The 17,500-nt window shown below is 36.6% G+C and overlaps 1 protein-coding gene across 2 annotated transcripts in view; it reads right to left on the reverse strand.

Annotated features, from left to right (window-relative positions):
- The window catches only part of Sf3b6 (splicing factor 3b subunit 6), a 96,701-nt gene extending 91,815 nt beyond the window's left edge, over nucleotides 1-4,886 (reverse strand). Inside the window, exon 1 of one of the 2 annotated variants that reach the window (XM_067109913.1) lies at nucleotides 4,044-4,886. The gene's annotated coding sequence lies outside the window, so the exon portion shown is untranslated. The remainder of the gene's footprint in view (nucleotides 1-4,043) is intronic. The other variant, XM_067109914.1, reaches the window with a different exon arrangement.
- Between the last annotated feature and the right edge of the window lie 12,614 nt (nucleotides 4,887-17,500).

The following is a 17,500-nucleotide window of genomic DNA, read 5'->3' on the forward strand; positions in this document are numbered from 1 at the left end:
CAAATGAGGAAGAATAAGAATAAGAATAAGAAGGGAAGAATAAGAAGAGAAAGAAGAGGAGGAAGAATGAGAAAAACGCGGGATCTCCAAGAGTTCACAAAACACAGAGGGTGTCGAGAAGAAATTCGAGAAACTCCTTTTCAAAGAGCGACCTTTTTTTTTTTCATTCCCTTTAAACTTCTGCCCGAGAAAACACAAAGAGCGACGAGGGGTTTGCAAAAGCTAATAAAAAGGGAAGGAAAGAAGTATGTGGAAAAATATGGCGAATCTAAAAGGGAGAGGATTACGGGCCGGAATTGAATATTGCAGTCTGGAAAGAAGAAATGGACGGAGGAGAAACAAAGAGATTTGTAGCATAATTGGAAGTTTGTCAATCTGTGTTTTCCCTTAATTACGCTTTAATTTTCTTTGTAATGGTCGGAATGAACTGAATACGCGTGGGCAGAGAGAGAGAGAGAGAGAGAAGAGAGAGAGAGAGAGAGAGAGAGAGAGAGAGAGAGAGAGAGAGTACAACCTTTAACTGTGATTGCCGTTGCGTTCTGAATGTTACCGTCACGACTTTCAGCTTAAATGAGAGAAAGTGCATTAGAGAGAGAGAGAGAGAGAGAGAGAGAGAGAGAGAGAGAGAGAGAGAAAGCACAACCCTCCGATTGCAATTGCTGCATTATTCTAAGTCCTAACTTGACGACTTTCAAGTCCAATCGCCTAAATGAGTCGTGATTTCCAACCCCTTCTTCTTCCTCCTTCTCTATTCGCAATCTAATCCAGTTTACAATACTCCTTATTTACGTTTTAGATCTTTAAACCACTCTCCATTCATCAATTACGATCCTCCGTACCCTTTGCCCGCCAGCGCAAGAACTGACCCCACCCTTTCCTCAATTTTCTGAATCATTGGCTTGTTCATGCTCCCAATTTTGCTGCCCCTCTACACCTCCCTTCCCCTCCTCCTCCTCCTTCCCTACCCCCATCTCTCTCTCTCTCTCGCCTTTCTCCCACTATTTGTAAATGGCCGAAGAATCACTAATTGTTCCCTCTGCTGTGAAGTGAGGGTAGCTGACTCGAGCATCCAAACGTATTTGGATAAACGGTCCCGATCTCGGTCCTTGCAGCAGCAGCAACAGCAGATGCGAGTTTCAGCCGCAGGCGCCGTTCTCTCTGTCACAGCCTGCAGATGCTTCGCAGCTTTTGTACTAGAGGAGGGTAATCCAGTTTTTCATACAACTCACTGGGATTATTTGCCTAAGTTTTATAGTACTGTAATGTCTATTCCATTCACAACTACTATGGTCTCCGACAGCAGATACATTTCTTATGAAAATGTACAAGTCAGAAAAAGCTTGAATTAAACATGTGAAATGTATTACATTGGTACTTTCGTGAACCACTTTGAATGCGCTTTAATCTCTGACAAGAACTTCTGTTTTTGTCTGGTTTGTTTGTCTGTTTGAAAGCAGGATTAAGCAAAAACTTAAATGCGGATCTGAACGAAGGTTTTATCAAATGTAGAATCGTGATTGGCAATGAGTGATTAGATTTTGGGAGATGTTCAGGTCTGGTTAAGGGACCTTTTCAGGCAGGGGCTGGATTGCTCAACCTTAGCGGAGCTTTCCGTTCTCTGAAATCCCGCTAAGTCAGGCTTGCCGCTAAATCTGTTATCTTACTCTCATTCTGTCTCTCTCTCTTCTACAGGGACTTTGCACACCAAATATTATGAGACCAACCTCCCAAGTACATCTACACCATCACGAAAGCCCGTGCTGGCATAAGGCCAGCTGAAACTAGATCCACTACAAAATCTTTATAATGTTAAAGGGACCTCAACCGTTTGTTTACAAACTATTGTTTGGCTATTTTTGCAGTTTTATTCAAGATATCCTAGTCCTTAAAACAATTAATAAACTACATTTAATTATTTTATTGTTTACCTATAGAATTTTCCGCTCGTAGTTCACAAACAAGGTCTCAGGCAACTGTTGCACTTGAGCCGTTATTCCTTTTACGGAGGTTTCCAGAAGCCATGATGAAACTATTTTTCCATTACAATGTTATCTTTCGGTCCAGTCGCCGTCAGTATTTTTGGCTTTATGCTAGCAACGGGTCCCGCTCAATGAGCAGTTTCAGTAGGTCAGGTTGGAAGTCGGCATGACGGAGAACCAATCCAAGGTTTGAGGTTAACTAACCTAAAATACAAAGTGTTCAGAGTCATATACACTCTTCAAAATGCCTCTTTTTATATATATACATAGCTGAAGTGACTATTTCTGAGCCTGCAACTAGAACGCTAGACTCAAAATCCTCGGAAAAGTGGACTTTGGCGGGAAAATAAACCGGCCAGACATTGCTATTTTCTCATTAAACATTGTTCTACAATTAAATGTTTGCCTATGCAAATTTTTTAATTAGGCTATTAAAGGAAGGATGGTAAAAATTTACTCAGTGTAATTAAAGTCAATAAGGAGCCGAAAGACAACGGAGAGGAGGTGGAGGGATGGGGCGTCTACTAGGGAACACAGAGGGTAGGGAGAGGGAAGGGAGTGACCCCCCTCCTCGGCGTTTGTTATCGCCTCCTATTCATAAACAGGAACTCAAAAATATAAGAAAGGAAAAATGATGAGAGTGAATGTGTGTGTTTGGAAGGCTGGAAAGAGAAGGAGTGGGAAGGGGACCGGAGGGAAGGGAAGATGAAGGAATAAAGCGAAATTAATGAAGAATGATTTAAAAAGCGAGAACGATTTAAAAATGGAAAGTGATTTAAAAAACGGGTAAAAGTTAAATGAAAATCAACATTCGCGAATGGATTCAGACACATTGTTCGGAGAACAGTGGGACCCTCATTCTCTTTTATCTTTTTCTTTCATTTCTTGCATTTAACATAAGCAACGGCACACGAGTGCTCTTAAAAGAGAAGAGTCTTATCATCATCTCCTTCCTCTTACATCTTGCACGAGACGATTGTTTGAACTTGTCACATCTTGCAAAGAGGTGAGTATCTCAATTAATCCGCTATTTCTTTTCATCTTGTAAGAGATGAGTATCGGAATAATGCCACTATTTTTTTTACATCTTGTCAAAAGATGAGTATCTAATCAATCAGGTGTTCTTCGTATCTTGCTATTACTGATTCGAATCAGTCATAAACACTTCTTTATACTTTACTATTGATGAATCTAAATTCATCGCCAACTCTTCACCTTTACTTTTTGCTCGCTACGTGTCTGAATGAATCATCAACTTTTCCATTTCAATTGTGCTAAGCGTAACTCTCTGAGCTTACACCATCTCATCCTTCTTCCTAACATCAACTCTTCCTCTCCTCTTTCTCCGTAGGGTTCAACGAATCCACGCATGGCAGGAAGAGTGAGGTTGCTGTAACCCATCTTGCGTCAAAGGAGTTATGTGTAGTGTAGTAATTAAAAAAAAAATACGGTATTAGACCATTAACACAGGGTCGAAAATATTGCCTCAGACAATGTCAGCAGCATAAAGATGTGATACAATGAGGTATGGTTCTATCATGAACTTAGCCGTAAAGTACAAATATATATTTCATTGAACCTTGTATTGCATTTAACTCTCTCTCTCTCTCTCTCTCTCTCTCTCTCTCTCTCTCTCTCTCTCTCTCATATGTCGACTAATCATTATACCTTTCCTCACCATTAAAAAAAACAGTATGCATATTCATGTAAATAAAAAACCTTTCTGAAATTTTTCTCTCTCCCCACCATGTACAAGTAATAGGCCTATTTCATAAACATGAAAACAATTTTGATAGAATTCTTCCCATCCTCTGTTATGGGCTGGCTAGCATTTTCCCCTTTGCAGTTGCCCCAACTCATTTTCCCATTTGCAGTTATCCTAACACATAGGCCTACTTCCAATCTAGACCAGTTGCACGTGGTCTTTTTGCATTAGGAATTGAATGAATTATCTTTGGTAGATAAAGCATCCATACATACTGTACAGCCTTCGGTTCATCTAGTTATCCTAAATGCTATATGTAACAGGTAAACTATACGAAAGAGACAAAATGTTACAGATACCTGAACTGACGGTAGCACTATTATACAGATGTAGGTACTGGTTCCGTATGACATATGCTTTCAGTTTCCTTGCATTCGTAGGGAAGTAATTACGTTACTCGTGTCTGAGGTTTCTTGCAAAATCGATGGATTGGAAATGAACAGAACATACTCTTGCGTTCTTGAGCATGATATTATCACTTCTGCATATTTTCACTCACTTCCTACTTAGTTCGGGATCCTTTCTATAAGGTAGGTTGAAGCCTATCCTTTCGTCACTTGCACATATTTTCCTTGCAAGACTGAAAACGACACTGACCTGTTTGCTAGGCGGGTTGGTACTACATGACATCATGTGCAGATGAATAGAAAACTTGACTTCTGCGCAACTCACTTTATCTAATTCCAGCTTGTATATCATCAGAGGTATATACGGTTTCTGGTAAACACCATTAGCAACTAGTAAATTGAGCCATTCCAAGTAGTCTCCTTTCAAAACGAAGCAACTATATAGTTTTTTGGTAGTTAACTTCTTCATACCCCAAAATTTTTCAGCACTCGATTTTGTTCGATGAGCAGATGAAACACGTCATCACTTCCACCTTAGCTGTGAAGACTGAAGTGTGTAAGACTTTGTGCTTAGTGTCGGTTGTGTGTAACCCGGTTTAACTCGTTTAGACCTACTGCTGTCGACGAACTAAAACAGGCAGGAGCACTGTTGATTGATCTGTATGCAGATGTGGCTTAGGAGTTGGTAAATCTGTTAGACGCTGTTGACTACCAGCCTGCCGTGTGTTTCGCTGCAAATTGCGAACCAACTTGTAACGCGAGAGAACTCCATCCACACGCTACCGCTCGTGAGAGATTTGAATTGATTGATTGCAAGTTATCTGACGTTGCAGCTGCCACTATGTTGAGGGATTTGGAGTGTCATCGGTGCTACACCGAGTATATCCCAGAAATTGAGACGGTTGGACTTGTCTGAGCATTTAAATCGCTCTGGAAACCAGAGGTATCCGATCCAGGTTTAAATGTGAGCCCCTGTAGAATATTTTGTTCGTCGTTGGCCACTAACCAAACACGACTCTTCGCGTACAAGAACGGCCCAGTTCGGCTTTGGTATGCGGTTAAACTCTGGGTAAGGAACTGCGGTTATTATTTTGAGTTTAGTGTTGATTATTAATAGCAAAATAACACTCCTGCGGCAGGTTAGTTTGCGGTTCCCCGTGTTTAGTTAGGCAAATAATACGACTGGCTAGACCTATGTTCCTGATATGTTACTAAAGGTTAGACTACTGCCCTTTTAGAATAATGTGATTTAATGGTGTTTATTTTGCGTCTGGTTTTGTAGATTTCCGATGCTTTTACTGTGTAAACAACATATATTTTTTAATATTGATTGGGTGGCCCCTGTTATTCTCAAACTACCGGACATATATTGTCGAAATTTAGTGATCCTCGAGATTTATTAGGCCTAATAATTAACAGAAACAAGTTTTGGATAGTGGGGCAGCATTTTACATACTTATTGCAAATTAGCTTGAAATTTTCCCTGAAGTGGAACCGATGATCACTTAGTGGCCCGTGGCTTGTGTGGTTGCCTCGTAGTCTCATTTTGCGCTTGCGCTGAAATTGAAAATATATATATATATATATATATATATATATATATATATATATATATATATATATATATATATATATATATATATATGTTATATATATGTTTATATGTTTATATATATTATATATAATATAAACTATATATATATTATATATAAATTTATATATATACTGTATATTATACATGAAAAGACAAGTAGCAATATCATTACAACTTTGAAGATTATAAAGGTTAATAATAATTGATTTGCTTAACGGTTTCTTACTTGGGATATGACCGATATCGTTTGCGGGTACAGTTGTCACTGTCATATTTTCTGTGTTATTTTTATCATGAACCACCACGATCATCATTGCAACACGGACAGTTGTACCGTCATAAAGTTCTTGACACCAGTGGCCTTGATTTGTAATTTAAACACAGTTAAATGCCAATGATAATGCCAAAGGCGCAAGGCATTGCAGCTTAAGGTCAAATTAATCTTGTATACAATATATTTAACGTTCTCTGTCTTGGATTCCAAGTGTCATTTTCCGTGGGGTAAATCGCTTAGAGGGAGAAAAACATCGTCGTATTTTATTAACAGTGTCTCGTTATGATATCTCTTATAGCAGTTTTTTGCTATACGAGCAATGATTGACAGTCTGTTATGGTGTATGAAGCGATAACTGCACATTTGTGTATGCCAAGTTGCGAGGTAAGAAAACTTAGTCATATCAGCATTGACTGCTACGGAGGTCCTTAAAACAGAAGAATATTTATACTTAAAAACTAAGGTTGTTACAATGGTTTTCCGTTTTTTAATTTTAATTTTTTTATTTTATCAACGCCGATTCTAAGCGTGTGTCTGGTATAGTGAATTTTTTGCACTAAATATTGATAATGGCTGTCGAAGGAAATTACTTACGTGTTCGTTGTTAACTTTGGCCTGAAAGCTTGAAATTCAACCACGCATGGTAAACTACGTAGCGGTAAGCGGATATTAATACTGGCATGTGATGCAATAACCTTGTAAAATTCAAGTGTTTAATGATAAAAATTCGCTTTTTGATATTTTGATTATTGATGTAATTATTTTTAATACCCACGTTAATGATGGCTTAATATACGTGTGTAATTAGTAAAAAGTAGTCATACGTACGTATTGATGGAAAATATATTAATCACAGAAATATTTTTTATCAACGGATTCAAAATTCCAAAGGACGAGGAGGGAAGACAAAGAGAGAGAGAGAGAGAGAGAGAGAGAGAGAGAGAGAGAGCAACGTAATACTTCCTGATTTACCCGATGAGAAGTAACATTATTGCCCTATTTTTTTATTGCTGGTGATTCTGAAGCCGTTTTTAAGGCGTTATTTGACTATATTCCAAGAATATCGGATGTTGGTTTACAAAATATGATATTCATTTGCAGTATAGCTTGCCTAAAAGCACGCAAACTCAACATTTAAATGCATATGTATATATATATATACGCATATACATATATATTGTATATATATATATAAATTTATATATATATTCATATATTCATATGTATATATTACATTATCAGCATATTCCCCTTAAGATGGAAACTTATATATATAGATACATGTATATATATATATATATATATATATATATATATATATATATATATATATATATATATATATATATATATATATATATATATATATACATACATACATACATACATACATAGCCTACATACATATACAGTATATATACTGTACATATATATGTATATATATGTATATATGTATATATGTAATATATATATATATATATAATATATATATATATATAAATATATATATATATATATATATATATATATATATATATATATATATATAACTATTTCCATCTTAAGGGAATGCCTGATAAGGAAAGGGTCGCCATGTAAATTATAGTAAATAATTTTACTCAGAAATGACAGAGAAATGTTGCCAGCACAATTCGCTCTTCGTTCCTCAGACATCTGCATTTAGATGAATGCTTGAGTAATTGCATGCAAATGCTTTTACATAATATTTTTGCACGCTGTTAGGTATTGTCTCTCTCTCTCTCTCTCTCTCTCTCTCTCTCGTCTTAGTCGTTAAGGGAATGTTCCTGAGCTCGAGATCAAAGTCTCGTCGTCTTCCGTCTCGTTACGAGACCAAGTCTCATCTTTTTTTTTTCCTCGAAGAAGTTCAAGGAAGAAAAGAAGGAAGGTGTAAAGGACTCGCGCCTTTGACTAGAAATGTCGAATATTTTTCCTAGTTGTGATGATTCATTCTGTGTTTTTTTATTTGCATGTATTAAAATACACGTGCAGTTGAGCAAGGCGCGAGTGTGCACACCTGTGTATATACATATATTTATACACATATATATACATGCATATACACATACATACATATATATGTGTGTAAGAAATTCATGATATATAAATAGAATGGTAGATTGAAGCTTATATATATATACACTATATATGTATATATATATATATACAATATATGTATGTGTATGTATGTATGTATGTATGTATGTATGTATATATATATATTATAAATATATTATTATTTATATATAATTAATTTCATTTGGCAATGCAAGATACCTAATTGCAGTAAAACATCTTCCGTGCTAAATCACATCTCCGTCGTTGGCTTATATATGAATCGGGTAAGACAGTGATTATTTGAATAAATGTAAGTCCGATGATGTGTGCCTGTCGATGTCGTGTATAGAGTGCACACATATATAAGAATATATACTATTTATATGATCTATCGAAAAGCATAATTATATACGCTTACAAAATCCATTGTATAACAGACAGCAACTGAAACCAGTAATCCTGTTTTAACAAGAGCTCATAATTTACTGACGAAACTCTCTCGCTCTCTCTCTCTCTCTCTCTCTCTCTCTCTCTCTCTCTCTCTCTCTCTCTCTCTCTCTCTCTCTCTCTCGCTGAGAGAGCTTTGATTAAGTTACATTGCCCATGACTGAAAAAACTGCAATGTGTACATAGGCACAGCATAACCGAAAAGAATGCCGGAGCTTTGTGTAGGGAAGCGAAAGATTTTCTAAACCCATGTTTAGAGAAACGAAAGTCTCGCAGTTGCCGGGAGAGTCTTGTTGAATGTTTGCCGTAAAACTGAAGGGAAAATAGGTCAGGGGTTAATCACCACCAGGTCTACTGTGAATAAAGATGCATGAGAATAGAGGATAAGGCAATAATTACGAAAGCAGAAGATAAAACAGTAAAGAAGGGAAGGAGAACGAGAGGTCAAAAAGATGACGAGAAACTTGAGGATTCAAATATTAGTTAACGTTGGTTACGGCTATTATTTTTATTTGGAAGATTAACGCTGTCATTATTATTATTATTATTATTATTATTATTATTATTATTATTATTATTTTAAAACTGTGGGTCGCCCATCACTTCACTCATGAAATGAAAGCGGCTTTGTCCTGGCAATGGAAATGCCATTCTTCTTCTTCTTCTTTTCTTGGAGTTGCTGTCTTTTAACACTAACGTTGATGGCTGTTGGATATCGAGTTTCGGGAGCTTTCGGTTTTCCCTTTCCTTTTTTCTTTCTCTTCCTTTTGTCTTTATGACCTTTGATGGCGGAGAAGGGAGCAGAGGCAAGATTTCCTGCTGACTGGATTTTTATTTTATTATTTTTTTTTCTCTATCTTGTTCCTCCCGTTTGCCACCCGCCATCGCACACGTCTCCGTTCTTCTCCCCTTCTTCGACCCTCCTCCTCAACCCCCTGTCCCTTCCCCTCCCCTCTCCCCTATGTGTCTGTATGTCTGTCTGTCTGCCTGGCTCTCTCACTCATCAAGACAGTGATTCAACCCGTTGGCTCCTTTTGTGACGTCATAGCTTTTGCTCGCCCCCTTTGTCATCTGGCTGTGTAGTAGAAGGCCCTAGGAGCAGCCTCAACCAACACCCCTCCTCCCCTCCCACCACCCCTGGCCCACATGTCTCTTGTGCCCTTAAACCCTTCGTCCTCCCCCCTCCACATGAGGGCCCTCCCCGTCCCTGGCCGTCTGCTCCTAACCATGTCCCCCGGGGAGTCCTTTCCTGTCCCTGTCCAAATCACGCATCCTCAAATCTAACTCCCATACCTCCTCCTCCTCATCCTCCCCCCCCTCTCCCTCCCCCTTCTACCCTCTTCCTCATCCCTTCTCCCCTCCGGCTTAATAGCGATGCCAGAGGAGAATGCAAACAAACCCATTGTTGGAAATTTTAATAAATTTCTAAATATATGGAAATCGGAAGATTAGGTCTTTTTTTGTATATTTTATTTTCGGATAAGGGTAAATATAGTTACGTGTCTGTGAAATTAGGTATTGTGCTCTCACGCACAAGAGCAAACAATGTAAAATATAGAAGGTACAGGCGCGCATATACTATCATATACGCACGTGCTTCCACACACGCGCGCGCGCACACACACACACACACACACACACATATATATATATATATATATATATATATATATATATATATATATATATATATATATACATACGTATACATATACATATACATATATATCTCAGTTACAACTGATACAAAATGTATCAGTCTGTATCTCTAATAAAATTGATTTTACATAGATTATAAAAAAAGTTAAAAAAGTGGACTCAAAATTTTGACGCAATTTCCCATTAGCAGAGCAATAGCATAGACCATGAAAATTTCACTGCGCTTTCAGCTATACTAAAGTTTTTTTTATGTTCACTGTTTTCAGCGATTGTTTATGCAACAGGAATAACGATATTAATGTTACAAAACTTATCGAATAAATTAATATTATAAACTCATTGTTGTCGACGCCAAAAAATCAGTGGTTTTCTTTTCTTTGAAAAGCTGGCGAAAAAGCGTTTACAGTTGTCCTAAATCATGCAGTTCCGTTTGATAATACTGTAAAAGAAAAATATTTCGTATTAGTTCTTCCGAAGAGAACTAAAAACCACAAAGTATATGCACGATGAACAACGGAAATCCATCCGGGGAAACTGACGTAGCACTGAGTAATCATTAAAAGTGTTACGTCAACATAGGGATGAGAAAGCTAAGATATTGGTAAAGAGAGGCCGTTGTCTCATCGTGTAATATTTTCCCTTACTGGATTAGCAGTTTGCAATAAATAAACTCATCGTTATGGTCTTATATATGACAGATCTCGCAAATGAAAATATGATGCAAGAACATGATGGCTCTCTAACGAAGGCTGGAAGTGGACACCTTTACGAGTGAGAACTGATTCAAGTCGAGGTAATTATCGAGAAGTGATGGTATCCGGGAATTTTAATTGTATATAAAAAACCCCTTGCGGGAATTACTTAGGAGAGAGTGACAGAATTCGTTGTCACCGTGTAAACGCTTACAGAAATTTTCAGTATTTTTTTTTTTTATGTTATTTCTGGCTTTGAGTTAATGGTCGTAGAACAAAGGTCTAATAAATAAAAACATGAAACAGGATGATTGAAACATCTTACGAAGCCCTAACAAATTCCAACAAGACATCACGGTAACAAACCAATGGCTCTTGAAATTCCATCCGGAAAGTATTCATGTGTGACCCATCAAACGTGGCGATGGGGCAATAACACCGCAAGAGGTCTTAATCTGGCTGAGTACTCACCGCGTGAGCAAATATTGCCTTCATTACATTGCACCGTATGGGAGTTGGGGGATTTTGAAATAGGTATCGATGGTTAGCGGGTGAGTCATTCGGTATAGGGAGAACATTAAACGCTCGTAACGGGAGACATTTGTACTCGATTGAATGTTCGAAAAATAATGCGTTTCCGTAGAGTGCTACTCTCTGGCGAGTTGGGGAAATTTTTCGGGTTGGCACGTACTTTGTGCTATAAATAATATATATATAATATATATATATATATATATATATATATATATATATATATATATATATATATATAATATATATATATATATATATATATATATATAATATATATATATATATGTACATGTAGTATGTATGTATATATATATATATAATACTATGTGTATATGTAGATGTATATTTATATATATACTATGTGTTATGATGTGTATATAGATATTTATGTGTGTGTGTGTATATATATATATATATATATATATATATATATATATATATATATATATATATATATCTCAGGACAGGGTGACAAGGAGACAGTCGGTCATCTGTAGGTGGTATGTATTTGTCGACGCGTTTCGTAACACATTGTTATATACATCATCAAGGCTAAAAAAGAAAATTTACAAATTAAAATACATGGAATAAAACTAACGACTTCAAGAGTCTCGGCATGCTATATAAATATACTCTTGAAGTCGTTGGTTTTATTCCATGTATTTTAATTTGTAGATTTTCTTTTAGCCTTGATGATGTAACAATGTGTTGCATGAAACGCGTCGGCAAATAAATACCACCTACAGATGACCGACTGTCTCCTTGTCACCCTGTCCTGAGATATGCTTTAATACCTGCTTGTGCCAACAACTTCTGTTCTATATATATATATATATATATATATATATATATATATATATATATATATATATATATATATATATATATATATATATATATATATATATATATATACATATACATACATACATACATACAGTATATATACACACACACACACACACGTAGTATAAACAAACACATACATGGGAACTCTTAAAAGGAGCTGTCCTTCAGGTTTTCAGTAAGTCTTTTGTGCCAAGGCTGTTTCATCCTGGTCTGTCTGTGTGGTTTGTTCCTTTGAGATAAGATATTTTGCTTAGCAATGAATTCGTATACTTTTGTAGCATCAGAACTCGTGTCATTTTCGATATGTCCTGTAAACACTGAATGTTTATATTGGTACAAAGGTTTTGGTTACCCAAGCTATGAAGTCTTTTGCAATTCCCAAAGAAAAGGGATCACTGAATTCTGATTTGTGAATATGCTTTTGATATCGATAGGTAAAATATTTTGTGTAAATAGTTACATTAAGAAGACGAAAGCAATGGAAAATAAGGATGAAAAGGAAGGGAAAGTAATTTTGTTTGGTGTAGCAGACTGATGAATGTTAGGGAAGGTATAAAATGAGACCTGCAGCAAAAAGGGACAAGAATTAGACTGAAATGAAGCAATTTAAGGGGTCGCATGAAATTTTACATATGTTAGAAGGCTGCTTGGGATGGGTAATTTGAGTGCAAAAGAGAGCGAGAGTACTAGATGACTAAATTAGTCGATGGATTTGTGGTGATCTAAGAAAATAAGAATGAAGGGAGACTGCAGTTTAGCGCTAAGAGAGAAATGGCCAGTAGATTATTAAGAAATTTTGGAAAATTTTGACCATTCCTTCCTCTTCATCCTTATTTTCCATTGCTTGCCTCATCTTAATGTAACTATTTGATTACCATTGTTATGAATAAAACTAGGAAAACATTTGATTACCATTGTTATGAACGGAAAAAGATAAAAACGCAGTTGATTCGTTGTCGGAAAGGCATGATTGTCAGAAAGACTGTGCTTGAAAAATTCAAAAATTCAAGAATTCAGTTACTGAGTGGTTTACAAGTTACATGCTGCAGCATGATGCGTAATTGGCCGCCTGATCAAGGGGTGGTATATCTGTATGAGGAAAATGGTGTAAGGAAAATTGTTCATTCGTATAAGGGGGAAAGCGAACTTCCTCTTGATTAGTTTACATATGCAAACGTAGTGTTAACTGGTAAAAAAGAAGAGCAGCTGTATAGATCAGTGAAATGTAGGACAGCGTTGTGAAATTTTTATATGATTAAAACCTGGAGCAGAACTTCTTGAATTGTAGAAGTCTCTTGCACAGGCGGTCTATCTTTCTGATTCAGCATTTAAACAATAAACGTGGAAGTGACTAGTTTGTTGCTTATATGTGACCCCACACTGTCTGAGTAAGCGTTTAATGAGTGACACACATATGTGTATGTGTGTGTGTGTGTGTCACCCGTTAAAAGTTTGCCTAGATAATGCGTGTGTGTGTGTGTTTATAGGAACTTCGATTAAAATCATTTCTCTCTTAGATGATAACAGATAATTAGCGAGAAAGTAGCCGGATAGGAATCACGGCAGTCGCGTAGTTATCTGTCTTCTAATGACGCAAACTTTGTCTGCAAATACTTCGGTTGAATGACTGGGAGCTATTTTGGCCCAAAGAGAAACTTGATGGCTGATGATGCGGTTACACAGCCCAAACGAAAGAATTTTCTGCTAAACAACATTTCATTGAACACATTCCTCTGGGGAGAGAGAGAGAGAGAGAGAGAGAGAGAGAGAGAGAGAGAGAGAGAGAGAGAGAGAGAGAGAGAGAGAGAGAGAGAGAGATTCCTGAAAAGCTTTGGTTACAGTTGGGAAAAAATCACGTATTTTCTCTTTGGATTCAAAGTTTTGGAAATGTCTACAATTTTTATGTATATCTACAAACTTTATGTATACCCTTTATGTATACCCTTCACTGTCAAGAGCTACTTTTGTTTAATAAATAATACGCCCTTAGCACTTTTAACAAAGTTTTGGAAATGTCTACAAACTTTATGTATATCCTTTATGTATATCCTTCACTGTCAAGAGCTACTGAATACCGTTACCATACAAAAAAAAAAAAAAAGGACAAAGAGTTTCGTATCGTAGAAAAGAATTCAGTGTTTCGCTTCGTCTCATGAATGCATTCCAGTTACATTAATGAAAGAACGACTAGGCCCTTTTCATCGCAGATTTGTTTTCTTTACGCCAGGACGGTACGATCCTTATTGAAAAATATAAGTTTTTCCCCTTTTTAGGCAGCGCATTCTAGTTAAAGATATAAATTTCCCCATTTCGGGTAGTACATTCCGGTCGAAGTATATAAATTTCTCAGGAGGATTTTAAATCACTTAACTTGAAATCACCCCGGAAAAATACTACAAAAAATGGTAATATATCTCTGGCAGCGGTTGATCCTAGAAGATCTCTTTCGACGACGCAAGATTTCGCCAAAAGTAGTAGTTTTACGTCCCTTGCTTCAACGGCAAATCTACTGCAGTTTTTACCGAAAGTTTATTTCTCATAAAAAAGGGTCCTTGCTTTTGAAATGAAGGAAACACTGCGAAGAAGTATTGGTTGTTTTGTTTCAGCTTCATTTTCCCTTTTTTATGAAATATGTCTTTATAAATGAAAATATAACCTCAGGTGGCAAAATTAAGTTTTATATGGAACGTAAACATTCTCATTCTCTTTTCTCTGATTTTGCACCCAATATATATATATATATATATATATATATATATATATATATATATATATATATATATATATATATATATATATATATATATATATATACATATATATATACATACAGTATATTATATATATACATATATATATACATACAGTATATGTATATATATATATATATATATATATATATATATATATATATATATGCAATTTCTATTAAAGTCATTGGTATTATTTGCTAAGATTATCTTTTTATTTAGACTTTTACTCTGCTTCTTTTTCTCTTCAGGTAAGCTTCTCAGGAATAAAGAAAGATTATTCACGTTTTCCTCACCTATCGGCAACGTCTTCACGACTATATATATATATATATATATATATATATATATATATATATATATATATATATATATATATATATATATATATATATATATATATATATATATATATATATACATATATATATATATATATATATATATATATATATATATATATATATATATTTTATATATACAGTATATATATATTAAATGTATGTATGTACAAATATGTCACGTATATGGCTCCTTTTTAGCTCCACTTATTATTAAAATGCTTCATGTAAAGCTTAACTTATCTTTTAATTATATCTTAATGATACCAATCTACCAATTGCGGGGAATCTAAAGAGGATGTCGTGACTGGTGAAAAATCTCTGCGTTTTCTTTTGCATCGGTTCTCATTCGAGCAGAGGCACCCCTCTCCCTCTCACTCTCCCTCTCCCTCTCCCTCTCCCTCTCTCTCTCTCTCTCTCTCTCTCTCTCTCTCTCTCTCTCTCTCTCTCCTTTTCCCTGCCTTATCAACCATTTACTGATTTTCTGTACACTCCTGTGTGTAATACAATTACGACCCCCGGGTCCGTGTCCCCACCATCAGGTTTTTCCTTTCATTTTTTTTTTTTTTGTGTTCCGAAGTTCAGATGCTATATCAATACGTTTCCCCCTCTTCATAATGGCCCATACTAACTCAAAAGTCCCTCTCTGAGCACACATATACACACTTCCCCTTTTCTCAATCCTTTCTTTAAAGTGAGGGAATAAGCGTCGTCTCTCTCTCTCTCTCTCTCTCTCTCTCTCTCTCTCTCTCTCTCTCTCTCTCTCTCTGTAAGTCCAGCTTCATTCAGAATATTTTCCTTTATTCTTTTCCTATCTTCTTCTTTCCAGCTATGTGGAGTGTTAACCGGTCTTCTTTCCCTCCCTCTCCTTTTCCATCTTTCTCATCTGAAAGAGAGAGAGAGAGAGAGAGAGAGAGAGAGAGAGAGAGAGAGAGAGAGAGAGAGAGAGAGGCGCTACCAACAGCCAGTGAACTGAGATATTAAAAAGTAAAAGTTTAGAACGTCGCTTAAAAAATCACGGTTCCAAGTTATGATTAATTCTATTACTTCAAGAGAATGATTCGGTTTTTCACTGACTACATTGAAACTCTTACGAAAACTAATCAACTAAAGTTTCGGTTTTTTTTTTTTATCCCGACTTTTTTTTTTATTCTTCTTCTTCTTACTTTTCTTTTTCTCTCCTCCTCGTCGTCGTCGTCGTCGTCATCGCGGTCGTTGTCGTCGTTTCGTCGTTATACTCGTCCTGTCCTCCGCGGCGGGAGACTCCTCCAATCAGAGGAGGGGATTAAAACGATGACGCTCGCCATTTCTGAATCAAAGTTTTTCCACCGTCTTCTTCCTGGCTCGTTTTCCTCACTGCCTTCGCCTCCTTCCCCCACCCCCTGCTCCTTAACCGCCTCCTCCTCCTCCTCCTCCTCCTCCTCCTCCTCCTCCTCCTCCTCCTCCTCCTCCTCCTCTTCTATCTTATTCTTCTCTTCATCATCATTTTCATGTTGCACTGGAATCGTTCATCATCTTTTGTGTGGTACTTCTTCATCACCTTCTCCACATTTTTCCATCCTCTTCTTTTCCTTTCTCTTCTTTTCTACTTCGTCTTCTCATCCTTCTACTCTCCTATTAGTCATCCGCTCATCCTCTTCACTTTCTTCCATGTTTCATTGGAATCAAACATACCCTCCTTCTATCCTTTTCTGCTTGTACTCCCTATTTACTGTTTTGCTCCTCCTTCTCCTCCTCCACCTTTTCCCCCCCCTCCCTCTTTTCCCACCTCAAGTTTCATCAGAATCACGGTAGAATCAATCTGAGCCTCGTATCCATTGTAATGAGAGTCAGTAAAGAGCTCCAGTCATGGTGATAATGTAGACGTCCAGACATCCGTGTCTTATTTTCCGAGATGAATTTTCCTGAGCATCTTTCCGAGAGACTGAATAGAGTGGGAGGGTGGAAGGGTTGGGCGCAGAGCTGGAGGATGATGATGATGATGATGAATGGAGGAGCGGGAGGTAGGAGAGCGAGATGAGACGGAGGGCGGAGAAGATGGGTTTTGCCAATAGCAAACACGCGAGTCAGTACGTAAATGCTTTGCTAACAAATCGTATAGATGTGTAGGCAATTATGGTTCGTGTGTGTTTATATTGTGTGTGTATATATATAAATATATATATATAATATATATATATATATATATATATA

Source organism: Macrobrachium rosenbergii, chromosome 10, assembly GCF_040412425.1.
Source record: "Macrobrachium rosenbergii isolate ZJJX-2024 chromosome 10, ASM4041242v1, whole genome shotgun sequence".
Taxonomy (NCBI): domain Eukaryota; kingdom Metazoa; phylum Arthropoda; class Malacostraca; order Decapoda; family Palaemonidae; genus Macrobrachium; species Macrobrachium rosenbergii.